Genomic DNA, 27,420 nt, shown 5'->3' on the forward strand with positions numbered 1-27,420 from the left:
AGGCTGAGGAACCACGGCTGCTCCTGCACAGAGCCAGCTGCTCTGAGGCAGGACGTGCAGGAGCAGCAGGATGGTGTTTTACCTTCACCTCCGTGAAAGGTAAAAATCTCCGTAATTTAAAGATGAGTTCCCTTATGCCAGGCCGTGAAAAAAAGTCTTCAGAACACCCCCAAGGTTTCCATTTAATTACCAATTGCTGCTGATTTCACAGAGCCTCCAGCAAGGCCTTGTGGCAGTTCTTTCATCTCTCAGGCTTATTGGAAAAAGCTGTATTAAACGTCTTTTAATCCTGCCTTGGATGCACTACCTTTGATCACCTACAATTTTGTACATCTGTGCTCAGGCTCACGTTCTTACGTACGTGCCTCCCCATCCAAAATGCTTTAAACTGTGTCAGTTGATTAGAACATCTCTCCTGACTGATATAAAGCATCTTGCAAACTTGACTGAAACACCCTGAGAGCTGATGATCATCCAGAGGGTCTGGGTGATCTAAGGGGATGGTTTAGCATTTCTGTTTTACTCCTTCCTTAGAGAACAAGCTTCTGCTGGGGGAAAGGAAGCAGTCAATGCCCTTGCATGAAAAAAGAGAGCTTTAGCCAGACTGGGGTGAAGTAATTTCATTTATCAATATAACATCTCAGTTGTGTGTGGGACTCAAGAAGGTGGGACATTCCCAGAGAAGAGGCAGAAATCCACACCCTGAACCCTAAGATTTCTGCAGTTCCCTGAGGGCAGGAGCTCTGATCTCTGTCTGATGTCCCAGGCACAGGACACTGTGTCCCTCCTGCCCGATCTCTTTTCTGGGAGGAACACAGTGGTGACAATACAAGATTTCACTTGGGATTCAACGGCACTCCCAGTGCTCCTGAGCATGGAAATATGCCGCAGGACTTGTGCCACTGGCCTGCCAGAAATCCCCACAAAGCTCTGGTGGGATTGGCTGCCTGGAAAAGGGGAAGGAGCTGTGCCCTAGAACTGCCAGGGTCTAAGTGGGGACATCTGCCTACACCAACAGCTCTGTGTGGCCACCTGGACAGGGACTCGAGTCAGGGCTGTTGGAACATATGTTTCTTTCAACTGCAACAAGGAATCCGAGTGTGGGGTCATGTTGTGGAGGCCTTGGGTGTGCTCACTGGAGCAGGAACAATCTCTTTCCCGGGAAGTCATTATCTCCACGCTCAAAAAGAGAGAGCAGCCGGAGAGCTTTGTGCTCTGAGCAGCCAGAATGGCTCAGCTCCGCAGGAAAAGCCAGGTCAGCTGCCAGATGGGGCAAGTCCAACCTTTTGCTCTGCCAAGACCAGCCCGTTTTGCACTTTGCAGCTTTTCCACGGGCTCTTCAGGCTGTGGCAGAGCCCATTTAGGTGTGTGCCCACCCCATCCCCAGAGCCTCCTGCTGTGAGTTCCAGCAGGATGTGTTTCCTACTGCTCTTTTCTTGGAGTCTTGGTGCTGCTGCTCTCCCCTGCCCTGGAAGGAGTGAGTGTCTGCCTGTGGCTCTGCTGCTTGGGCAGTGGCAATGTCAGCAGGTCACCCGTGAGCTCCTCTTTCTGCACAGCAGCTGAGCCTGGGGTTTGAGGCTTGTTCCCAAGGCTAATTTCTTCTCTCTTGCTCTAAGAGGGTGAATCCTAAAGGAATCAGATCCAAGAGTTAGATGTGAGGATCCAGCACTGGCACGCCTTCCAGGTCTGATGGAACTGTGATCTGATGTGTCAAATGCATTTTAGGGTCTCAGTTCTGTGACAGCTTGCTAATGACTCTGAGCTTCAGCAAGCTTTGACTGATCCCTCCGGGAGCTGGCAGAAAAAACTGCAGCAAAACTTTTTTTTTTTTTTAAATTTTTTTTTTGGAAACATTTTTTGTCAAAATCAAAACATTGAATGGAAACATGTCTCTTCCAGCATACTTTTAAACTGGAATGTGTCAAAACAAATGCTTTCATTTTGATTTGATTGAGACATTTATAATTTTTGCTTTATCTTGCAATAAGGAAACAACACATTTCCCATATTTTTATTTAGATCTTTGCTTTTTTGGATAATTATCAGAAATGAGGAACCAACCACATGCTTCCAAAGAGAATTCTTGGCATTCCTATTCAGAGATTTTCAATTTCTTGTTGATTATGGAAGCAGATGTGGATGTTCAGCCAGAACTACCAACAGGGTCAGGGCACATCTTCAGGTAGAAGAATCAGGAATTGGAGCCATCCCATGAGTCTGGCAGAGGAAGGATGCCCTGCTGCTTGCTTACTTGTTTCTTGCAACCTGCTCTCTGCATTTCAGGCCCCAGAATTTCAAAACTGTTTGAATAAATCATGGTCCTGTCTCACCCTGAACTGAGCTTGGTCAGACAGAGCCAAACCTTGTTGGTGTTTCTGTGCTCTGGAGGGCTCAGCCTGGGCTTCAAAGGGGCTGCTCTGGGTTGGAGGGAGATTTTCCCCCCTTTTTTACTTGCCTTGGGCTAAAAATGCCTTGTGGGTTTCCTTTCCCCCAGGCTAATGATGATTCTTGTCTTGCCTTAATTGCTTTTTAAAGCACACGGAGCTCCAGGTCTGTCCCAGACAGTGCTGAGCTCTGTGGTGCATTTATCATTTTCCCAAATACCTTTTTAATTAAATTGGAGCAGAACACTGCACTTTGTTGAGCTATCCATCTCAGCAAGTTTCTTACTTCTGCTGGGCAGGCATTATCTTAATAATCACTGGCAAAATTTGGTGACTCTTTCTCAGGCTTTGTGATTTGCAGGGAAATTTTCCTTGGGCAGGCAGAGAGCTGCTCACACCAAGGTTGCTCAGGCTGGTTGCTGTGGGCTGAGGATGTGCTGCATCCATCCAGGGAGGGTTTTTGCAGGGCTTAGGGAGAAAAATGTGGTGTCTGTGATGGAAAAAAAAATTAGGTTTGACACCACTGCCCCTCAATTCTGCAAATCTGTGCAGGATTTTTTTTTTCTGGCCAAGATATGGGTTTGGACATTTGGCTAAAAGGGTAATCCCAACCCTGTGAATTCAGGGAAGGAGCATCTGGCCTGCTCCATCACAGGCACCTGCAGTACCACTGATCTCTTCTGCTCAATACACAAAATTTCTTGTCCTTTGAAAATCCACTGCACCTTTTGGCTTGACAGCCCTGAGCTGTGCTGTGCCTTTCACATCTCCATCCCTGCATGGGGCCAGTGCTCAGGCCCCTGCTGCCCCACACACTGCAGAGCTTTAAACCCCAAACCCTGCTGACACCACTGCAGAGGTGAAGGTCAGCGGGGTGACTGTGTGGAGTGACCCTTTCTTCCCTGACAGCAAACATTGACCACCTGAGTTATGTTTGCTCTGCTGGAGGATTTTCAGGGTTTTCACCACCACTCTGCAGGATCAGCTCAGCTCTGGAAAGCAATTCCACCTTCTCTGCCTGGAAAAGCAATGGAATGATGAACTTCCCTCTACTCCACCTTCTGTCTGTGCCTTGAGCTCCAACTGTGCAATCCTTCCAGAGGAAAGGGGTTGTGGATATGTCTGACATGAGCAGCATGAGGCCCTGGGAATCTTATTACAGCTGGTGATGATGACTGAGCCAAAGCCAAAAGGATTTGTTCTCCCCGAGCTTGTTCCTGGGCATTTTCTCCTGGCAGAGGAGTCATTTTGACAGGTGAATTGAGCAGATTTGTTGCTGACAGTGAGAAAATGGAGGTGGTGTCCCACAACAGAGCTTTGTAAACAGCTTTTGGAAACTCCAGCACTGTGTGGCAGCTGGAATTTTCCTGTGGTGAACTGACTTTGATAGAGACAAGGCAGCTGTTGGCACATCTCACGTCCAGCTGAAGAGATCAGGTGGGAACTGAGAGTTGGTGCCTGGTGGGGGCAGACAGGAAAACACAGATTGAAGTGCAAATTGCACCAAAACACGTGGAAGGAGCTCCAACACCAAATCCTGCCTCGGTGCAGAACCCAGAGGTCAATGCTCACTTCCAGAGATGGACAAAGCGTCCGTGTTCTTGTCCTCACATTTTAAGGCTGGAACGTGGAATTTCCTCTTTAAAAGGGTGAAGATGCTGTAAGAATTGCAGTTCAGGAAGTCTCCACTTGTCTGTGAACATATCTGAAGGTACCTCTGGCCCCTGAGGTTCGGGTTGATTAGTTTTTCTTTGGTTGTTACCTAAGAGGAACTTGCATGTTCAACCTGGATGTGTCAGACCGATGTTCTGGGACTCACCCAGGGAGAGGTTTTGCATCTTTGAGACATTCTCTTTTTGTCAAAGACAATTGGATCAGAGATGTTCTGTTTTGTTGAGTTTAAGTTTTGACTTCTCTCTTTTTTTTTTTTTTTTGTCACAACAGTTTTGTCTGGAAAAAATGTCATTTGGATGAAACAGAAATTGCTGAAGAAATCTTACCAATTTTGACAATTCTGCTTGGAAGGGATCTGGGGAGGAGTATCTTGAAAGTGCTGGAGCTCCCAGTTATGACATTTTCTGAATGGAAAAGAGTTTAGATTTATTTCTTCTTCTTCTCTTTTCAAAGTGATGTTTCAAGATGTGCTGTTTTGTGGAGGAACAAAATGGTTGCATTAAAGGCCTGGGAAAAAAAAAAGGAAATAAAATATTTTGACTGATCTGAGGCAGTTTCCCAGCATTTTATTTTGTAACTCTGTTGGCTTTTCGGACAACACCGGATGATTTAAAATTGGTGGTTGTTCTGTTCTGATATCCAGGCTCACAGATGTGTTTCTCAGTTGAGCCAATGATGTATGAACCATACTTGGGTTTGTGGTGATAAATTACCTGGTTTCATAGCTGAAAAATACCTGTTTTAATCCATTAACTATAGAGAACAAAATACCCCAAGTCTCTCAATTCAAGGAACCATGCAAGCATCTTCCACTGTATGAATTATTCAGGAGCAGTGGTGGAAATGAAGCACCCATTACATTTACAAATATTCCACAAAGAGTTCAAGGCTGAGCAGGAATAGATCAGACAGCATTTATTGTAAAGCCTTGCTGAGTATTACTGGAGATGTAATTTCCCGTAGTAATTAACACAGGATCTGCAATCCAGCTTTGAAAAGGCGATTGAACCTTTCCCTGTGAATTTAGGAATCATCTGAGTTATTCCATGCTATAGGTGACTGGGAGCATTGAGCCTTTGTCTGAAATTAGTCCTCAGCGTGGTGGATGATTAAAGAGGGTTCATTCCTTCAGGCTACTTGGGATTGATGTTTTCTATTAAAAAATGCACTGCTAAGGATTTGTGAAATACAGAGAGCTTCTCTGGGTGTGTGCCACTTATTATGCAGATGTGCTTAAGCCATCAGATCAATGATAAATGATTTCTCCAAGCTGGATGGGGTAGCATGACCCGAAGGGGATGGAGTGGGGGGGTTGTTATTTTTCTTCCCTTCCAAGAATCAGAGAGAATCATTTGTCAGCTGAGCCCAGCCAGGTGCCCAAAGATCAGATGGCAAAGGCTGCTCTGTCTGCAGAGGGAGCAAGGGGAGTTAATAGTGGTGCCCCTCCTCAGACCTCTGAATTTCTACTCCATTTCCCTGTCCTTTCCCTTGCTTTCAACTCCACTTTCTTCTAGCTTCTGAGGCTGTGACTGGCTCCAAGTGCTGCCTGCTGGAAAAAAAAGTGGAATTTTGGGATTTTTTTTTTTGAGGAATAATACACAGAGTTTATTCTTGGTGGATGGAGTTCAAACATCTCTAGCACAATCCAGTCTTAAATCAGAGTTAAAAAAAAAACAAAAAACAAGGCTTTTTCTAATTACTCCCAGAACATTAATTCACTGCTGGAAATTGGGATTCTGTTGAGTTGAAGTCCATACATAGACTATAAGAATCACTGGCCTGAAGATTTATCTACTTAAAAAACAGAGTAGGGGAAAAGTTATTAGAGCTGTTCCCACCTTTGATATGTGTGAAATCTTTTAAAATCGAAAATTTCAGTGGAAGAAAGGGGAACTGTTTTGAAAACACTGTTCTTACTTTTCAGTTATCTGTAAGTCTTCTTATTTCAATCATGAAGAATGGAGATAGTGATTCTCAAGGAATATTGAATTTCACAACAGAGAAAAATGACAGTTCATCAAAAATGACCCTTTACTGTAGGAATCCATTTCACTGGAGGTCTTCCTGGACTCTTTTGTGTTGGAAAAATAACAATTAAATCCCTTCCCAACAGTTTTACCCTTTGAAAATCGGGTTTCTTTTGTAAACTTGAAATATCTTACATCAGTTCAGCAAAACAATTTAGCAGTGTTCCCTCAGAAATAAAATACTTTGTAGGAATTTCTGTTGAGCTGTGTGGTGTCTCATCAAAGGGGGATTAGAAGGCCTGAGAGACATCTGTGCCATTGAGGCAAGGCATGTCCCACTCCACATTTTCATAGCACCAACAGGGCTGTGATCAAGGCCAGGGCACCCTGATACCACTGTAAAACTCCTTATTGTGGTTTTAACCTAGCCTGGAATTACAGCAGAGTCTGGATTTTATTTGGCTTTTCCTGGAACATTTTCTTTTCCTGAATATAATGTAAGCAGCCTAGGATCTTCTCAGAAGAGAAGGTGTAGGGATTTGAACAAATTGTGCTGGGTTTGGGTGGCAGGAGATAATCCCCAGCCTGTGGAACACCTTTAGCTCTGCAGACAGCAGTCACTTCACTGCACACTGAGCTGGCTGTGACAGCATCCCCAGGCATTGCTCCTGCCCCAGCCAGGAGTGTGGCAGGGGTTTCACTGCTGCAGTGCTCTGTGTGTACTGGAAATCAGGCAACCCTGACTCAGGGAAGAAATTATGTCTGGCTCCAGATCAGGAGGCTGAAGGATCTGCTTTATTAAAACTATACTATATTATATTAATATACTATTCAAAGAGATACTATACTATTCTATATACTTCTTACTTACCTAACTAACTCAAACTCGTGACTCTCTGCTGAGAGCCCCAGCCACAGCTGGACCCCATTGGTCACTGACCCCAAACAACCTTCACCAGAATCCAACCCAGCAATCACTGCAGGTGAACAATCTCCACGCCACATTCCACATGGGCAAAACAAAGGAGCAGAGATAAAGATTGTTCTCTCTTCTTCTCTCTGTGCTTCTCCTGAGAGACAGAATTGTGTCTCTCTGTCCAGAGAATGTGAATGCCACATATGTGTGCTGCATCCAAACGGGGAGAACATCCAGAGAGGAGCGAGCAACAGGCACAGAAAAGCTCTGCTCAAGTCCTGACACTGCCACCCTGGAGCACCACGGGCTCCAGGAGCTGTTGTCACCTCCCTTCTCAGGGGGCTGCTTCCCTTCCCCTTCTCCAGGGACATCATCTGCTTTCCTGGGCATCAGCTGCTTCAGAGCTCCACTTGCTAATGCTGAAGGACAAGGGAGACTCTGCTGCCAGGGTTGATACAAATATGCAATAATTTGGTTTTAATCAGTATTAACAGTGCTGAGATTACAAAGTCAGATCCATTCATATCACAGGGTTGGGGTAATGAGGAGAGATCAGTGCCATGTTGGTCAAATTCAACTTCTTCCTAACAAAGCATGGAGACAATCTGAGTACAGCTCATGCATGCAAAATCAAACCCAGCTTCTTGGGGAAACTTCTTCTCCAACATCTTTGTCAACGTGTGAGTCTCACTGTGCACACAAGTTCTGAGGGCTCACAGAGCCCAGCAGCTCAGCTGTTTGCAGAGGGAACTGTCTCGTGTGTGCTGACAATTTGCTTCCATTAAAAGAATAAAAGTAGGCAATTAAATGAAGCAACACGTTGTTTTCCTAACTCTGGCAGGTGCTATCTGATTACACAGGTAGGCTCAGGGCTGCTCTTTGTCCCTTAATGGCTTTGATGAGTTTCCAAATCAAATCAGGACGGGCAGGAGCCCACAGAGGTGCCTTTTGCATTTGTTCACGGTGCAAATTCCTCCTTGGGATCTGCAGCTTGCCCTGAGGTTGGTAGTTTGGAGCCTATCTTCAGGCTAAAACACCCACTGGGTGGGTGTGGTGGTGGATTGGTGGTGGATTTCTTTGGGATGGGATGGGATGAGATGAGAGTATGAATGGGTGACCTCACTGCCCATCCACCACCAATGTATTTTCCCTGCTGAGACCCCCAGGAACCTGAGTGTTTCTAAATGCTGGCAGCCAAGCCCTGGTGCAGCTGCTGGCTCAGGGGAGCTGACTGACCCTTTGCTGCTTCATTTTGACAGCTCAGACACCCCTGTACAGACCCAAGCAGTGACAGGGGACAGGGAACCTGCAGCCCTTTCTCCCACACTCTCTGATCATCTCTGCAATCAGAGCCTGCAATTCATTGGCCAGAGACGGATCTTGCCCCAGATCATCTGGAAGGAAGCCTCTTGGAGGTGCCTCCAGCCTCCCTCTTGTCCCCTTAGGCTGCTGTGGGGCATTTCTCTGCAGAAGTGTGGGGTGGCCCCAGCTCTGCAGGATGCACAGCTCCCCTGGTCATGGTCCACAGCTGGGGCTCTGCCCGCCCTCTTCAAGAAATGGAAAGAAATCAACACTTTTGTGGGCAGGGAAGGAACTTGGACTCCAAGCACTTGGCCTCTAAAAACCTCTCCTCAACACCTGCTCCTTTCTCAGCAAAACAAAAGCACAGCAGCTGAGAGCCCTGGGCAGCAGCCCCTGGCTGGAGCAGTGGCCAGGGGTCAGCACTGCCCGGCCAGGCTCCTCAGCAGCTTTAGGGCTGATTCCTGCCTTCACTTCCTGGGATGCAGCAGGATTCTCCATGGAATGAGCCCCACTTTTACCCCCAGATTTGCCCAGCAGCTGGAAGTGGCTGAAGCAGGGCTGCAATTTCTCCAATTTCTCTGCTCTGAGAGCTTTCACCTTCCTTTTTTTTAGAAATTATCAGGGCTGTGGCCTGCTGAGCACAGACCAGATCCCTCCCTTCCTTCTCTTTCCCTGCATTCCTCAGTGCAGTGAGAAATTTGCCCTCTTTGGCCCTTCACTGGGGTTTTTGCCCTTCAGTGGTTTTTGGGTGACTGGAAAGGAACTGGCTCTCATGTTTAGGAGCCTCACAGATTTCTGTAAAAATGTCCTTGTTGAAGAATTTCTGTCCTTTCACATCTGTCTCTGCATTTTTAGGATTTCACAAGCTGTGCTTTTTTTCTTTTTACTGCTATATTTTTGTTGGGTTTAGCTAAGTTCTTGTTATTTTATTTAGGTTTTTTGGTAAAGAATAACAGCTTTCTTCCTGAGACTTTTCCTTCTTTCCTCAGAAAATATTTATGATCTTCAGAAATAACTAAATAGGAGGTTTTTTGTTTTTTGGTTTTTTTTTTTTTTTTTTTTTTGAAGAGGTGGGCCCACTTTGTCTTCCAAGCTGGCTCCATCTACCTGGAGCTGCTGCTCATTTGTGATCCCAGCTCTCCCATGTCCTGTCCTGCCGCTCATCACAGCCAGGCCTGCTTCTCTCTCTTTACACAGTGAGTAACAAGATGTCTCAGCAAGCCATCAAAGTCTGTGCTGCGTGTTCAGACTCCAAATCCCTGCCAATAACACAGAGATAGGAGAGGATTATAATGGTGCATAACAAGTAACAAGGGTTTAAAGTGTCTTAAGAACACTGTGCTCAGAAAAAGAGGGATTGTTGGTGGGGGGGAAGCCTGCAGGTATGAGGAAAGGTTTTATTTCATGCTGTAATAAGGAACTCTGGTGTGGGAGATGGGTTATCATAAAGAAGTTATCCTGGACTTAGGAGTTCCTCTCACTCTAATGCTTCTGGGCTTGGTCACTTTCTTCCTTCTAAGGTGTTGAACCTTAGGAACAAATCCAAGGAGAATGAGCAGATACTGGGGGCTAAAGCAAAGTGGAAATCTGCTCTTCCTGCCTTTCTTCCCATCCTTTTCTCCTTGGACCAGCTCTCCTGGTTTGCACCCCGCCACAGCCCACGTGGGCTGCGTTCCTGGGCTGAGGAGGGCGATCCCAAACGTGATCCCCAACGTCCTGGCTGTGCTGAGCTGCCTGCCCACAGGAGCTCAGGTCTCCCCGAAAAGCCCTGCAAGCCATGGATGCTTCCGTCCCTTCATGCAGGCAGGGCCTGAGCGTTTCAAAAATCAGTGTAAAACAAGGCTGCTGGATGGGAAGCAGAAGCGAGGGTGTCAGAACACGTTAGTGCTGCTTTGAGCTCCTGCCTACCTGACAAATCCCCCCTTCCCTCTGAAATCCCACACAGGCCCTGCTTTGCACAAAGGGAACTGCCAAATGCAAATGCTTGTTTGTTTTGTGTTAAACAAAGCTGCCTTCTTTCCCCTCATGTTTTTGAGAAAACAAGGAGGAGGAACCTTGTTTTTTGAAGAAGAAAAACAAAAACCCCAAAAATGAGTAAATCTGAAACATCTAAGGGAGGTATTTACTGAAGCTGGCGCCTGGTTTGCTTTACGTGTTCCCTTTTTTTTACAAGCTGAGACATCTGGATTTGTCTCATTTAGCAGATGAGAATGGCAGGCAGCAGCCGTGGAGGTGATTACACACAGGTTTAAAGCAAACAAGGAGAACAAACCAGTTGCTATTGAAGTGCCATTTCCAAGCCAAAGGTGGCCGTGCTGTAAACACAGATTACTGTGGTGCAGACACTGTCACCAGCTGTCTCCTGGAATAAGCCTGGCTTTGTGACACAGTCTGAGTTTTACTCACTGCCTTCCAAAAAAGGTGACTTTTTTTCACTCTTCTCCTCCTAAATTCAACTGCAGGTTGATCTTTTCCAGTTTTTAGGTGCAAGGACACCGAGGTCCAGGTCAGCTCCTCTGTCTTGGCCTGCCATTTGGGCTGGCTTTGCTGCAGTCCAGTGGTGCCCACCACTGCAGCTGTGACAGTGACACTGCCCCAGAGGCACCCAATTATAGATGGAAGTGGCCCAGCTGCCTGCACAGATTAGACAGAAGCAAACAAGATTTGCCATCCCTGTAGATCTTCTGACACACGATGTTCACAAAGGGCAGGGTGTCAAAATGCTTTGGCTTGAAATAAGAAAAGGGAATTAAAAAAAAAAAAAAAGGCAGAAAATGGGTCATAATGGAAAGCACTGGGTGGAGAGGGACAAGGCTTTAGAGATGCTGCAAAGTTTTGTGCTGCTCTGCTGGTTATTGTGTTGTGTTGTGGGAAGTGGCAAGTTTCTGCACTCTCTTAAATACTCAAAAAAGCAACTTTCTTGTGTAACTTTACCTCTAGAAGTGTGTCTATTTCCATTGAGCGTGGAAAGAATCTCTTGTGTCCTGCACAGGAGGACTCAGGGAAGTTCCCAAGTGGGCAGGTGTACAAGAGTCATTGTTGGTAGCAAGACTTGAACTCGCCTTCCTAAATCCAAAACAACTTTCTATCCCAAACCCATTAAAAGTTTCCATCCCTGAGAAGTGCAAACACATCACACCCTCCATACACAGTGCATGGTCTCCAGACAGCTGAAAAGGTGCTAAATCTGTGCAGAAGATGCTGCAATCCATTGCATAGTGAAGGTAAAGAGGAAAAGAGGCTGAACAAGGCACAGCTCTCTCAGGCTGACCCTCCTGGCACAGAAAACAGCTCAGGACTTGGGAATTGCTGGCAATGCCTCGTGAGGGGCTCACAAGCTCAGACATGCTCAGCACAAGGCGTTTCCAAGAGCTCTCCAGACTGTGTGACCACTTGGCCAAAATCTGCAAAGGTGGACATTGTAATCTATGAGTTTGGAGGCACGCTGGGTCCTCATCTCCTTTTTCCCTTTTTCCCTCATGGTGCTGACAGGTGTCACTACAGGACACGAGAAAGCACAACACGAGCTGTTGTTCTTGTCACGATAAAGAGACTACTTTATTTTTTCTGACTGCAGCATTTATAGTTTTCCAAAGGTGCCAGTGGATTGGAGGGTGAACGTGCCACCTCTCCAATGACACTGGACAAACTACTAGTCTATCAAGTTTCTCTTCCTCTATGAAAAAATACAAAACAATAAATTATTTACAAAAAGTTGTGTGAAAAAGTTTACTACAAAAAAGGTAAACTCAGAAAGCTTTAGAAAATCTTAAAAAATCAAAACAGCAGACAGGGTCCTTGGGAGCTTCCAAGGGTTGATCTGCTCTCCAAAGATGGAAATTGTAATCCATGAGTTTGGAGGCATGTTGGGTCCTCATCTCCTTTTTCCCTCTTTCCCTCATGGTTTTGGTGCTGACAGGCTCCTTGGGAGCTTCCAAGGATTGTTCTGCCAACAGCCTTGCCCAGACAAGCTGCAGTGTTGGGTTTGTGTGGAGTTTTAACTTTTATTTTTTTGTTAGAGTGGGGATTAAATGTGTGAGATGGTATTTCTTGTCCAAATTTAGATGTTTATAAGTTCTTATCTATATTATTGTATCACAAACTGTGAGTTTTATAGTACTTTAAAAAATGGAGCTGTATCTCTCTTTTTATAAGGTTTTTAAGGATAAACTGTTTAATTAAGAAATGACAAATAATTTTTATTTTTAACTGAATAACTAACTACTTGTGGCCTGTAATGAGGACTTTTTTATCTAATTCCATAATACTACTTAAATCTATGAAGAAGAAGGTGAAAAAGGACTAGCTCCTGCTCTAAAACTTTTATCTTGTTTTATATATATTATTATATTTTAAAACTTTAAGTTTTCTACCATGTGATACTGCACACTTTTGTTCAAACTACACACTTATAATCCCAGTTATGTCATTCAATTTTGACAGCTTCTCCACAGCTTCAGGTCAAATGCAGTGTTCTTTTGGGGGTCAGTGCCTGTCAGCACAGAAAGTCTGAAATTCTCAGCAGCCAGGGTTCCAACAGGTTTTGTGGCTGTTGAATGGCTGTGTGCTTGCCTTTAGCAGGTTTCACAGGGGAGGACAGAGCCCCTCAGCTGGTTCTCCAGCTTTTTTACATCCATCCTTCCTGTTCAGGCTCCCCTTTTCCCCCTAAAGCTGTCCTTTGTGTTGCAGAAAAGCCATTCAGCTGGCAGGAGATCTCTCCAGGCATTCTGAGGATTGTCATCACTCTGTGTTCTAGCCAGGCAGCTTTTGGACATTGTTAGCTGGATCCACAGTTCAGCTCGTTTTCATCTTCATCCAAAACAGGGAACTAAATCCAGAAGTGCAGCTCCTCTGTTGATATCTCTGTGCTGTGGTAGGACCACGCTGCCAGGTGCTCTGCTTTGTGCTCAGGGAGGGACTCTATTGTTCCACTGAGCTTGAAGCAGAGGCACAGAGAGAAGCCAGATTACTTGGGAGAGCTGAAAAATCAGCTTTGGTTTCCTAAGCCTCAATCCAATCTTTGATCCATCAGGCTATGCTGCCTGGTAGTTTGAAATTGCTCACTTCCACGAGGGCTGAATCTGCCCCCCTGCTCTAAAATGTGAGGCTATTGATGTCTGACTCCAAACTTTCAGTGCCTCAGGCCTCTCCTGAGGGTGTCTCTATTCCAGCAGCCCAGAGCCACTGGTTTGTAATTTTTTTGCACACATTTATTACCAGCCAGAGGAATCCACTCTGCTATCAGCTTCATGCTTCAAGGGCAAACATCCTAATTACTTTTGGGCTCCATGGAAGGATAGGGCTTCATGGAAGTGCCTCAATCACAGATTTATTTGCCAATTACATGCCCAATTATCTTCCTTATCTGAACTGTTTGTATCTTACGGGGTTGGGGTTGGTTTAAACTTGTTGGCGTCGTTCTGTTCCACGGAGCAAGTTCTCACTTGGCATCAACCACATGGGGCATGGGCCCAGTGGGGAATGCCTGCAAATTTCCTTACTAATTCCTGAAGAAAACAACCTCTTAGAGATGCACAGCAGATCCCTGGTGCCCTGAGCAGTCTCCCTTCTCATGGACTCCCAGCCTTGTGGAGTTGTAGGCTGGGTAATCTCTCCAGTTCCACTCTGCTGCATGGAGGAGCTCAAGCAGCACTTTGTGTCCTGAAATGCTCAATGGATGTTTCAGACTGAAGGGGCTCCCTCCAGCAGCAGAATTTGGATCTGTTGAGCAGCTCCCAAAGGTGCCTGAGAGGGATTTAAGAAGGAAACAGAGGTGTAGTCTTTTAAAGCAGGGTGAGGGGGGATGGAGCTCAGCAGCTCCTAATAGCCTCCAATCAGCTGTGCAGTTCTGCTGGCTGAAAATTATCTTTTCCCTTGATAAGATGAGAAACAAGCCAACAGAAGAACACCCCCAGCATTAACAATCATGATCCTGAATTCACTCAGAGAGCACACTCTGATTCGAGCACGCTGGAACAATACTAGAACTTTTTTAGGTTAATAATTAATTGCGTGTTTTTAATTAGAAATTACTGTTGCATCCGCATGGACTTCTAGCACATTGCATCTTATTAAAGCTGTAATTGGAATACGTTATTTATTTGTTTCCTTTGTTAATGTTCATATTTCTGGCTCCTCAGGTCACTAGAGCTGTAAAAGCAACTTGTTTAAAATGAAATGCAGCAAACTCCCAACAGTAAATGTTGCTGTGTGATGGTAATTGTTCTTGTTCCTCCGTGTTCCAGCGTGGTGCTTTTGGATGCAGGGGATATTTATGTGGTGTCTGCTCATGGCTCAGGCTCAGCTGCTCACCAGGCACTTCAGGAGCCTGTGCCTTGTCCCCCACGGAGAGCTGGGTGGGCTGTGCTGCCCTGGCTCTCAGACTGCAGTGTGGATGGATGATGGGTGAGGATGGAAGGATTTAAAGCACTCCCAGAAGCCATCCTGGGAGCAAACCTGGTGCAGCTGGGAGTGCTACTGGATGGGTCTGAGCTCAGCCGTGTCCCCACCTCCCAATGAGGGATGTTTGGGTCTCACTTGTAAGAAAAATGATGCTCACTTCCAGGAATTTAAAAGGTTTATTAAAACCTTATCAAAAACACTACAGAAGACTGAATAGAGAAAATATTACAACAGCAGGAGCAGAGGATTTTTCCCACCCTGTGCTCATCCACAATGGAGGTTTCACCTTTTAACCCTTTAGTCCCTCCCAAAGTTCTGCCCATCTCCTCCTTCACTGTCCAGTGGTGGAGACAACTTCATTAAATCTTGACTGGAGGTCAGGTGCTGTCATAGTAACAAACTGACCCTCCCAAATGTCCCAAACCCAGGCCACCCCCTGATAACAGCACAAGGGGGGTAAAACATAACTATAAATCTATAAAACTTCTCTTAACATATATACATGGTGTTTGCCTTTTAATTGGGAGAGTCAACCAACACATTGCTCATCTATCACACACTCATTTCTGTCCACCCAGTGGGAAGATTTCCTGTGCTCATCATCCTCACTGTCCTTCTGCATTTCCTCCCCTCGTTTCACTTTCTGGAGATTATCCTGGATGAAGAGCAGAGACTCTGCTTTGTGTCCTGCCAGGCAGCCTGGACAGCTCCTGTGCTGGCTGTGGGGAATGGAACAGCCTGGGAAGGACTTGTGTGGCTCAAAGCAGCTGCTGAGCTTAGCCCTAAGGATCAGGTGAATACAGCATGAAAATTAAGATAAGGAACAGAGTTAGAGACCTCCACAGGCTTTGAAAATTTTTAAAGAAGTAAATCAGGATAAGTATGGCTGGGAAGGCTTCAGTGAGGGACAGTCTGGTCTTTCATGGAGTGATGGGCTGGAAACTCCTTTGGGTCAGTCCAACAAAGGTCTGGGTAAAAAATAACACAGCTTATCAGAAAAAAACAGGTTCTCTCTCAGTTCCAAACAAAATTGCATTTCCTTCCACTTGTTCCATTTGTTTCATTATCCGCTGGGAGAATTGACTCAGAAATCCTGTGTTGTGTAAGAGATAATTCTGAGGACCCTTTGTAGCCTTTTAATCAAAAGTCTGCATGGAAGCTGACACCTAAAATCTGCCCTCATTAAGGCAGTCGAGAGATTACCACTTGCAGTCCACCCAATTTGCCTGTAAATATTCAAGGAGCCGAGGTAAACTCCACAGATGTGAAAAGCCACCGTGTCAAAGCAACAGCAAAACCTTTGGCACCCGTTCAGATAATCTTTGGAACACCAGGATTTGAGCTGATTAGAAGAGAAAACCAAAGCAATTTGAGGAAGAGTCGGGGGGGGGGAGGAGAAAGGAGAAAATTTAGACAAGAGAAAGCAATTACAGGCTTAAAAGGAATAATAAGCATCAATTAGCAGCAAATATCTCTGCCTACAATGAAAGCATTTTCTAATACATCCACGGTGGAATAGAGAAAGAGAAAAGACAGCTCCGTCAATGAATTGCAGCAGGGATCCCGAGATAAAGGGGAGCAAATGCTGGGGAGATATTAAACAATTACTTAGCATCAGCCTTTTAGAAATTAAAAAGGTGGAGGCTGCCCTGGGCTGAGGAGCTTCCCAAAGACACTTGATAAGGCTGCAGATGCCAGCTGATAATGGCAAGTGGCTGATCCTCTTCAGGGAGAGGCACGGCAGGAGCAGGCAATGGAGCAAAAGGCTGGGCAGGAGATGGGGAATGAAGTGCCAGCTCCGTGCTGGCACTGCCAGGCTGCCTGTGTGCCACTGCTTCCCGTGGAAAAGGGGCTGGGGGAAAGGTTTGGCTTCTCCATCTGCTTCTTGCTGCTGGTGGTTCGTGTGGGTGATGGTGCTGCCTGCTCTGCCAGCCAGGATTCCACGCTTGGTTGTGCCTGGTGGGGAGCTGAGTGATGGGCAGCTGTGCTGAGGAGTCCAGACTTGGCATCCATGGTGAAAGGAGGACAGGATTTAGCTGGCTTCACCTCCCCTTAGCTGTGTCCATGTTCCTAGAACAGGTCTCTAATTGGATCACGCCAGTTATTCAGCTGAGCATAGCTAATCCTTTTCTGTCTCTCTCCTCTTCTCCTGCCCCAAAATAATGGAGGCTGGGGCTGGGCCCAGGATTGTGAGGACTTGTTTTGTGTCTGGGACACTGATTTTTTTTAGCCTTTGTTTAGGAAGATCTTGTCCAGCCCCCTTTTCTGAATGGCACCAACTGGCAGAGCTCAGCTACACCTCCCACTTCGATCCCTTCTCTTCCTAGCAAAGGTGTGTCAGGAGGGATCCCAGTGAGGAGCAGGGATGTGGGAACTGCTGCCAGGTCAGCTCATTCTGGCAGACCACCTGCCCTGTGCAGTTCCGGGATTCCCAGTTCCAAAAGGATCCATGATAACTGGGAGAAATTCAGAATTCTGTGTCATCCCCTGTGCGAGGGGTGAGCAGGTACCTCTGGCCGCTGCATGTGAGAGAGTTCTGATGACAGGGGTGTGTGAGGAAGGGCTGTGGACTCAGGAAAAGCCTGTGGAGGGTGGGCAGGCATTGGATGTGCACTTCCAGCACAAGAACTAGAAAGCACCAGGGGAAGCTTCCCCTTGTAGGTGACAGCATCAAAAGAAATGAAAGAAGGTTGGTGCTGGCACTGATAATTCAGCTGAGGAACTCCTCGCTGCAGGATGGTTTATACAGCATCAGGGAATGTCACACTGATTAATGGCAGATAAATCTGCTTAGAGATACTAAATACATGAAAGCACTGCCTAACTCTGAATGAGACACAGAAGTTGGAATCTGAGAGGCTGTTTGGGGGGGAATGGTATGTTTGCTATTAATTCTCGTGCTGTTCCCAGATATCTCTTTTTGGCTGCTGTCAGAAGGAGCTACCCAGGTGTTTGGGCTGCTCCTTTTCCTTGTGTGTTTTCCTGGTGCTGTGTTCTGGTGGTAAAAATCTCCCTGGAGCAGCAGTGAGATTCCAGAGCTCTTTTGGAAAAACCAGCTGCTCTTTAGCCTGTGTGGCTTTCCCTGCTGCAGGGATGATCCAGGCACTCCTGACAGACAACGAAAGCCAACACAGATCTCCCTCTCCAAAACACTGCAGTCATTTGGGTGACCTCAATGCAGGCATGATCCTGCTAGCATTAAATGGAGCTGAAAAATATCCACATTTCTGCTCAGCAGCAACTATTTCCAGAGTGGGAACAAGGGAAGGGACACCACTGATGCCTCAGCTGGCACATGAGCCATGTAACCCTTTGTTCCCTCCTTCCCCAAGGCCGGGCAGGTCCACAATCCCACAATTAGCAAAGAAAAAAATCAGCTCTCCGTATTTTTTGGTGGCTCCCTGGCAAATTTCAAGTCATATTGTGAAGCATCCTCACTCTAATGTGAGCAGGGAGCCACTCACTCGAGAGCAGCAGCATCACCCAGATCAGTGCCTGTGATAATTTATTTGTGGGGGATTTTGGAAGGAATTTGAGATGGGATTTTTGAGTTGATTTTTGATGATGTAGTTTATTTTTTTTAATTTTTATATAGGTAGGAAGGGTGAGTTTGTTTACATTGTTATACTATGGTTTAGAAAGTCACTAGGCATTTAGTTATAAGAGTTTTTAAGGAGTTATTGATTAATAAAACACTGTTAATAAGAATATTTATGTTTTTTTACCTAATTTTAAAATATTTTGTTTTATGGACTTATGTTAAAGTGTAAGTTTTCTTCAGTTAATTATGTTATGACATATAAACTTATAGTACAGTATTTAAATTTTTTTTGTAACTACTTAATTTTTTTATACTTTAAACTTTAAAACTTTAATTTTTTTAAAATTTTAGTTTAACATACTTTTGTTTTAAACTATAAATTTACATTTTTGCTTTTAGTACTTAAGTTTGGGGTTGTGGTTAGGTTTAGAGTTAGGGTTGGGTAAGGGTTGGGTTGGGTTTCATTAGTATTAGGGTTGGGGTTAGGGTTGGGTTTAGGTCTAGCCATGGGATTAGGGTTAGAGATTTGTTTAGTTTGGGTTATGTTAGGGTTGGGTTTTGGTTTATTTAGGTTTAGGTTTTAGGGTTTGTTGTGTGCTGAACTGTAAGGGATTTTTTTAAGTTTAGGATTGGGGTTAGGTTTGGAATTAGAGTTAGTTTTGGGTTTAGGCTTGGGGTTAGGTCTAGGGTTGCATTAAGGCTGCTTTAGGGTTAGGGTTTTTTGCTTTACTGCATCCTGGGGGGATTTACTGAGCTGCACAATTCCCCTACCAGCCCTGGGTCAGATCCAGACGCAAAGCTTGATTCTTTCAGGGTACCTGTGCTGGGATGTGCCTGGGAATTTATCAGCACTTGACTTCCAGGGGTGAATCTCCCCTGTTCCCAGCTGGAGGTTTTCTCCTGTGATGCCAAGGTGCTGAGATCGCAGAAGGATCCAGCAGGAGCAGAGTGGGAGGAGCTCTCTGGGGGAAGAGGAAGATGGGGAAGGGAATGCTTCAGTGAACTAATTCAAAGCTGGTTTTTAATTAAAAAAAAAAAAAGTTAAGAGGAAATGAGATAAAAGTGAAAGACAAGAAAAATCTCCTCAAGGCTGGACAGACCTATCATGCAAATAAGGATTTTAAGTGGAAAATTAAAAAAAAATTACCAAGAAAGAGAAGAGAAGCAAGAAAGTAGCCAGCATAAAAATTAAGTTGCTGAGTCAGTCCTGGAAAGAGTTCAGAAGAGAACTCTTCTTCTTTTTTTCCCAAATTGATTTTTTTCCATAAATAATAGATGAAATAGGAACCAATAACACAAAACTGCCAGAGTTTGTGAATGCTGAGTGCGCTTTCCCTCATTAAACCAATTTTTGAAGAGACATTCACAGGGAACACCCTGCCCCAGCAGCTGGCAATTTGCAGAGCACTTTGCAGCCACCTGTGGCTAGAGGGTTTGCGGAGTTCCCTTTGCCTGTGTGAGTTGGTGGTTATAAAGCACAGGGAGAGGGACAGAACTGGTGGCATTGGAGTCCTCGTGCCCTGTGGCTGGCAGGGCCTTTGTGCTGGGTGCACTGAAGCAGCTCCTCAGTGTGGGGTGGATGGGATCTGGGTCTGTAGCATCAATCCCAGACAAGCCTGGGAAAGGCTGACCAAAGTCAAATTTCAAATGGGAAGCCCTAAATCTGTGTTTGGCAGCCAACAGCTCCAGAAGGGATCCAGCCCCCATCCATGGCTGGGCCCTGTCCCAGACCCACAACCCAACCCCCTGTGAGAGCCCAGACGCCACTGGCTGAGGGACAGGCAGGACACAAGGCTGCATTTCCTCAAGGTTGACTCGTCCCACAGAACAGCACTGTCCTGCAGAGCTCCTCTTCTCATCCAAGAGCAGACTGGCTCCATCATGAGGCTTCGATGCCTGGTGTGTTGTGTCCCTGGGAGTGTCCTGAGAGGCACCACAAAGCCTGAGGCTGTTGTCCGTCCATCCATCCGTCCATCCATCCATCATCCATCCATCCATCCATCCTACACCATCCATCATCCATCCATCCATCCATCCATCCATCCATCCATCATCCATCCATCCATCCATCCATCCATCCTACACCATCCATCATCCATCCATCCATCCATCCATCCATCCATCCATCCATCCATCATCCATCCATCCATCCTACACCATCCATCATCCATCCATCCATCCATCCATCCATCCATCCATCCATCCATCCATCCATCCTTTGTCCGTCCATCCATCCATCCATCATCCATCCATCCATCCATCCATCCATCCCCTCTTGCTTCCCATGGCTGAGAAGCTGCTGTATGAACAGGGAAAGAGCTTAGCCTGATTCCACCTCTTGGTTTCCTCCTGGAATCTCCAGCAGCAATCCCAAAAGCTGTCAGGCGTTCACAAAGCAGGAGATCAGCAAATCCTGGGAGAAGGATTTAAGAAGATGAGATAATGTGAAATCCTGCTCTGCAGCCTCAGGCAGAGGGTCTGTACCAAACTCATGGCTGTGGTTGGCTCTGGTGCCTGCTGAAGATTTGCTCCCTTGGGTCCAGCAGGTTGGGACATCCTCTGTCCCTGCCAGCCAGGACCTTGCCATGGCATTAACCTGACCGTGGCCAATGGTGCTGAGCTGATGTTCCTGGGCATGGAGCCCTTCATCACTGAGGCAATTCAGCTGGAGGATGCTGTGGTGTCTCCTTAGCAACCCAGGCTTCTCCAAGTCCATCAGCTCTGCAGCTTTCTCTCCCTCTGCTTTCCAGACTTCCCATGAGATTTGAATCAAGTTCATGTCAGTCCTGATCTTGCTGCTGAGGTCTGAGCTCACATCTGGTGTATCTAGGGCACATCTGACACTGGCAGCAAGGCCCTGAGAAGTGACTGTGGGCCTTTGGCACAGAGCAGTTTGTGCTGTGGGCATTCTGTCTATAGTTTGTGCTCATGCAAAGATTTTAGATTTTTAAGAACCTTCTGATGAGACAGGATGCCCCCTCAGTGTCCAAATGGTGCAGGTGTTGACATCCAGCTTTTCCATTCCACGCTGCAGTGCAGATTCACAGAATTCACAGAATGTCTGGGTTGGAAGAGACCTTCAAGATCGAGTCCAACCAGCCCCAACACCTCAAGTAAACCCTTGCACCCAGGGCCACATCCAGGCTTTGGTAAACACACCCAGGGATGGTGACTCCACCACCTCCCCGGGCAGCCATTCCAGAACTTTATCACCTTTCTGTAAAAAACTTTTTCCTAATATCCAACCTCTATTTCCCTTGGCACAGCTTGAGTCTGTGTCCTCTGGTTCTGTCAGTGCTGCCTGGAGAAAGAGCCCAACCCCACCTGAGCACAGCCACCTTTCAGGAGTTGTAAAGTGATAAGGTCACTTCTGAGTCTTCTTTTCTCCAGGTTAAACACCCCCAGCTCCCTCAGTGGTTGCTCACAGGACTTGTGTTCCAAGCCCCTCACCAGCCTTGTCTGTCTGTCTGCTTGGCCAGCCCAGTGTTTGCTGTCCTGTTGTGCGTCCCTTCTCTCTGTGTCCTACCACGAGATCCTGCCCATGCCCAAAGTGATGTTGCTCCCTTCATGGAGAACACCTGCTGACCCTTGAACAGCCCAAACTGCCCTTGGCTGAGGCTGCCCAGCAGGTTTGTTTGGAGTCTGCAGTTCCTTGTGCTTGCTGTGCTCACTGGGGAAAGGACAGGTGAAGAAAAGGGTTATGTTCCTCTCTGCCACACCGGGACTGCAGCAAGAAGGAAAACAGAAGGCTAAGAAAAGCAACTGGCAACAAATCTATTTTCTAGAAGCTCACACAAAGCTCTTATTTTCTTTCTCTTCTCCTTGGAGATGTCTAGACTGAGGACTCAGTTCAGAATGTCATTCCCTGGCAGCAGAGAGCCATTGGAGAGGTCCCATCCCTGGATACCTGTCCTGTGCTTGTGCTGATCCATTGTTTATCAGCAAACAGAAACAGCTATTCCTGAGTACCCCACATTCCTCTGCTGGCTTTTGTTGTGGAGTCACCTTATGGGATCTGTGAGGATCACCAGAGAGAATTCTCCAATAATTTTAACTCTTCATTTGGGCAGGGTGGGTGGATTGCAGCTCTAATTGTGTGATTATTAGAATGCACTGCAAGTCACAGCAGCAAATGTCTTAGTCTTGCTGTACAGCAGCTCCAAACGTCCTTTGCTGCTCAGCAGCCTTTTCCAAAGACATGTGGGATGTGTTAATATGCACATTAAAGCCAAGGGTCACAGTATCACACACAGTGCTGGCCTTGGGGTGAAACTTCTGGCTCATGCCAGAAGTTGGGATTTATGATGAACTCCCTCATGAGCAAAATATTAATGCAAACATGCCCGCCTTGGCTGATGGTGGGAGTGTCTCTTGGATCTCAGCAGTTATACCTATCCAAAAATATCTTTGATTTAAATGCATAGATCACCTGGTTTTTTTCCCCACTAGGAAAAGATGTAGAGGCTTAACAATTTTTGTAGTGCTGGATGAGATGCCGCAATGCCTTAAGCAACACCAGCTCTTGATCAGGTTTCTGGATGTACAACAGCAAAAAGAAACTGGTGCCCTTCCAGGCTTTTCCCCCTAATATAAATCACCTTTTCTTTTTTTTTTTTTTTTTTTTTCTTTTTTTAATTTAAAAAAAAAGCGCCCCAGAATGTCACCTTTTAGCCATTTTGCTTTGGAGAGATAAATCTGGGTGGAAGACAATCCATCGAGGTGTGACATGAGCTATATTGCAGACACAAACCATCTGGGACTGTTTGTTATCCCAGGGTGTCCTGTTTGTGTCCAAGCACCATGAGTTAGTGGTACAGCACTGGCTATGGAGTGGGTGAATCCACTGCTGAAAACACAGCAAAAGAAATTTTCTTCCTGCTCCATCTGGGCAGTGAAGACAACTCGCTTTAATCTTTTATTTCCAAGCACTAATTAATCTTCTGATGAAAACAAGGACAATATTTGGCCTGGCATGGTGGGTGGTAACTCATGCAAATGAGTAGCTTTGTTCCATCCACAGAGGACAGAACTGAGTCCCCAGCTCAGACCTGGGGCCAATGTCAAGGCAATGACACAAAGGCACTGACTGTGCAGAGACACCTGGACAGGTGTGAGAGCGAGAGCTGAATTCCAGCTGGGCCATTAGTGAGCATTTTGCTGCAGCACTGAGCCAGCTGTGGATCATCTGCTTTGATAAACCCTTAGCCCAGACACCCTTAAAGCCAAAGAAGCAATAAAGTGAGAGGAAGGCACTGGTGGTTAATGAAGTGAGCTCCAGTAAGGAGGAATGTGTGTCAGGCCAGAGACCCTGAGGAGGCAGCGACATGTTTACCTGTGGAGAAGCAGGAGCTGGAGTCCAAGACCTGAGGATTCAGTAATTGAGAGTGTTTGAGGCTGCCTGGGGAGCTCTCCACAAATACAGTTGTCCACCTGGGTAGCTGAGGAGGATTAAAAATAGTCCAGCAAGATGTTGGCTTATCCCTGAGAGAAGAGAATTAGTTGTCTGGAAAGACAGAGCATATTAGAGGAGGATGACAGGTGGGTGAACACTGCTCTTTCTCTTCAGGTAAAGTCCTGCCCTATCCCTGCAGGCTTTGGATGTAGAGATCAGACCCTTTTTTCTTTTCAGCACTTACCCTCTCTAATGCAAAGTTAAGCACTGCCATCTATCCTCTGCCATGATTTGAGAGCAGGACCCAGAGTTCACAGCCCTTCCCCAGCCCCTGAGCTCTGCTGGGGCTTTTTGCTGATAAACTGAGGTTGATCACCTGAATCACTGAGCAGGAGCTTGGGCTTGTAGAGCTGAGGACACAGGCCAACCTGGTCGTCTCATGGGCTGTGAAAGTGTGGTCAGAGGTGTTTGACTGCTGCTGTTTAATGTGGGCTTGCAGCTCTTCCAGCTGGGAATTTGGTGGGCAGGAGAGGCTTCCCTGGTGTTGTGTCCCCCTGGGGGGCTGCTGAGCTGGTCTCTATTTCCCCAGGGTGTTCAGCCTTGGTTTAATGGCTGCAGGGAACAGCAGCAGTGCTTGACAGGTAACATTTCCCACAGTGAATATGCCCAAATTCCACCCACAAGTTCCTGCCCCACTCTGTCTTCTCAGCCTGAGCAACTCAAACCTCTCGCTAGCAACCCACCAGACCTTGGTTCCCTTGGTCCACTCTGAGACACAGCCATTCCTCTTCCTCCAGGGAGTGCTTTTCTAAATATTTCTGTCTGTTCTGTGGCAATCATGGGCCACATGATTTTTTTTTTTCACTTCTGTGCTCTTCTATTACCCCAATTTTTAACTGTGACTCCTTGGTTTGCTGCCCCATTTCCCAATCTGCCAGTGGCCTCTGCCCAGATAATTTAGTCAGCACAGGATCCAGCAGGATCAGGCATGTTCACTCTGCACACAAATCTCATTTTCACTGCCCATGAACCTGTTGAATGCTGAGCCTTGGATCCAATATGGCAAAAGCTGTGATACAGCTCAGTCTGTGACAAGTGGCTCGTTCTAAATTGGGATAATCATTAATAAACACCCATTAAAGATTAGATTAAACTATGATTCCTTCCTTTGCTGATCTGTCATTGTTTCTTATTTAGTAGCTGCATTCAGGAATATTCACACATGATTGCTTATGATGTTTTAATTGTCTTTGAAATGTTGTTTCACAGCTCAGGTTGGAACCTGGGTAAAGTGTGCATGGGATCCTGGAAATAATTGCATCTAATGAGTGTCTGGCTCCTGATACAGTGTTATCTTTGCTTCTTTTTGACTCTTTCATTGCTGGTAATAGCCAAACTTGGTTTCCTGCTGGCTGAGTGTGAAGTCCTTCATCTTGTTAGAAGCAATGAGAAATCACCAGGATAAAGCTGTGCTGTTAATATCCAAGGAATATGGCTAACCAGCTGCCATCAATCTTAATGCAAACCAGACATTCAGCCTTAAATTGCATCATCCTTAATGGAGTGATGCAGTTAAGCAAGCATCAAGTGGCCCCAGGGCAAAGATGTTTCAGTTTCATTGAGCTTTTTTTTTTTGATCTGGAAAGGGCTAAGTCTTGGGTTTTGATAATCTGAGTCCTCCAGAAGGTGATGCTGCAGGGGATGGGGTTACACACCTGAGAGAGCTCCCCATGGCCTTGTGCCAAGCTGGCCTTGGCACCAAGCAGCCCAGAGGAGCTGGGTCAGGAATTCTCCCTTCCCCTGGGTCTGCACAGAGGTTTAGCAGCACCAGGGATGGTTTCCTGTGGTTCCTGGCACACACAGGAGGGGTTCTGGCCTTGATGCTTTGATGGAGGGCTTGGCACTCTCTGCTCAGAGCAGCTTGGCTGGTGTTGGCAGTACAAACAGCCCTTTCTCCCTGCAGGAGGGTAATAACTAACCAGGGATCCCTCTGAACAGCCTGGGGAGAGAAATCAATCTGTGGAAATCCCAGCTGAAGCACAGAAGAGATGATCTAAATTCAGCTGCAGCCTGCCTGGGGCTCCTGAGGCTTGTGGCTGCTGGGGCAGTTGCTCAAAAGTTGAGCCTGCATTCAAAGGCTGCAGGTAATGCAGGAGAGCAACACACTCTGTTGTACTTCCAGGTACCTCTCTTGAGTCTTTGGGATCATGGATTCATTTGGTAGATGTTAAAAAAACCAAAAAACAAACAAACAAAAAAAAACCCCAACCAGTTGTACATACAAGGAAAGAGCAAGAGTTTGTGCCTCACAGGGGCTGCAGTCTGCACAGCAACGTCAAACAAGGGCCTGGAGGAACAAAGCTCTTCTTATCCTCCCTTCACAGCTGGGTGACTGAATTCTGTGAGATGAACTGATTTGCCTGTGGTTGTGTGGGAAGTGGGGAGGCCAGGAATGGAGCTGGGATCTCAGGGGATCCGAGTTCACCACCAGTTTCTTTCTGTAGCTCCAGACAAACCCTGTGATTTCTCAGTGACCTGTTGTTTTGCCCTTGGCATTCCCCTGCAGAAGAATCAGCAGGTTGGCATCTCCACTGGAAACAAATCAGTACAGCTCCTGCTTGGGACTGAGAATGTTGAGTCTTTTTAAGAAAAAATCAAATCCACACTTCCTTTAGATACTGCTTGTTACTTTTTCTCAGGAGGCAATTTGTAGATGCTACACTTAGGCCTGGAAGCAAACTAGAAACCTTGCTAAGTCTCCAAACTGCAAATTACAGCAGAACATGTTCCTGGGGCTGATAAAAGCTGCCAAGGACTCTCAGTTTGGAAAGCCAGCAGCACTGAAAATTGAATTGCTGAGGAAGAGAAACTGTGACCAGAGGAAATTGCTGCTGCTCGCTGAGGATGGAATGGCTCTTGCTGTAACCTGAATTTGGTGGCATCAACCCCAACATCAGCACTAGGACCAAACCCCTGCATGTTTTGCTCAGTGAGTTCAAAGCAATCCTCCCTTCAGTGCTCCTGGAGTGGTGGAAAGGACTCCAGATGAATGAGGCACAAATAAAAAGTACTTGCAGTGATCTACTTGCCCATTAAATGTTCTCTGGAAGGGGTCATTGTTAATGTTGCTGCTTCCCATCTAAACAGGAACACTGAGCCCTCCCTGGCAGGGAGTTTAGCAGAGCTGAAGGGATTAGGGGGTGTTACAATATCTCACTTCTAAAAAGTTAATGTATTAGGGAAGTGTGAGTCTAGACACGTATTGCAAGACTGATTTAGGATCTTAAAGTGGATTCTGCCTTTCATTCTGGCTTTTGTTAAAAGCTTTGTAGTACATCTTTAAAGAGCCACTAAAGCCACAGTGAAAACATAAAGGAGAAAATAATAGAAGCAGAAAGGTTTTTTTAAAATGGATTTCTTCCCCCATTTTCTCTCTTGCCCCTACTCAGAGTTGAAAGCCATTTGCATAAAAATATGATGTTCTTTTTTTTTTTTTTTTTCCCTTTAAAAACACAACTCACTTCCTCTTTACTCTCTTCCCCTGAAAGCTGGGGGTCACTGTGCAAGATTAATGTCAGACTGTGGAGCAGCAGAATGCCTCAAATTTGGAAGTTCATCCAAACTTTCTCCAGCAGGAGAGTGGTTGAGATAGGAGCAAGCTGGGGGAATTTGGGACAAGGTAACTGGTCCTCAGAAGGAGTTGGAGTAGCTGCTGAAAGATGATAGACAAGGGAGCTGTGTAGATTTATGGAGAATGTGGATTTTGCCCTGGTTGGCAAGAAAATGCCTATAGGAACACAGATCTGCAAAAAAAATCTGCCCTTGGAGAATGCAGTTATTTG

The 27,420-nt window shown here is 46.1% G+C and overlaps 1 long non-coding RNA gene across 1 annotated transcript; it reads left to right on the forward strand.

Annotated features, from left to right (window-relative positions):
* Nucleotides 1-23,390: 23,390 nt before the first annotated feature.
* Nucleotides 23,391-27,075, forward strand: LOC137485691 (uncharacterized). The gene is made up of 3 exons (XR_011005425.1): nt 23,391-23,724; nt 24,848-25,760; nt 26,083-27,075. It is a non-coding gene; the product is annotated as an uncharacterized lncRNA (long non-coding RNA).
* The last annotated feature ends 345 nt before the right edge of the window (nt 27,076-27,420 follow it).

The sequence above is a fragment of the Anomalospiza imberbis genome, chromosome 20 (assembly GCF_031753505.1).
Source record: "Anomalospiza imberbis isolate Cuckoo-Finch-1a 21T00152 chromosome 20, ASM3175350v1, whole genome shotgun sequence".
NCBI classification, from domain to species: domain Eukaryota; kingdom Metazoa; phylum Chordata; class Aves; order Passeriformes; family Viduidae; genus Anomalospiza; species Anomalospiza imberbis.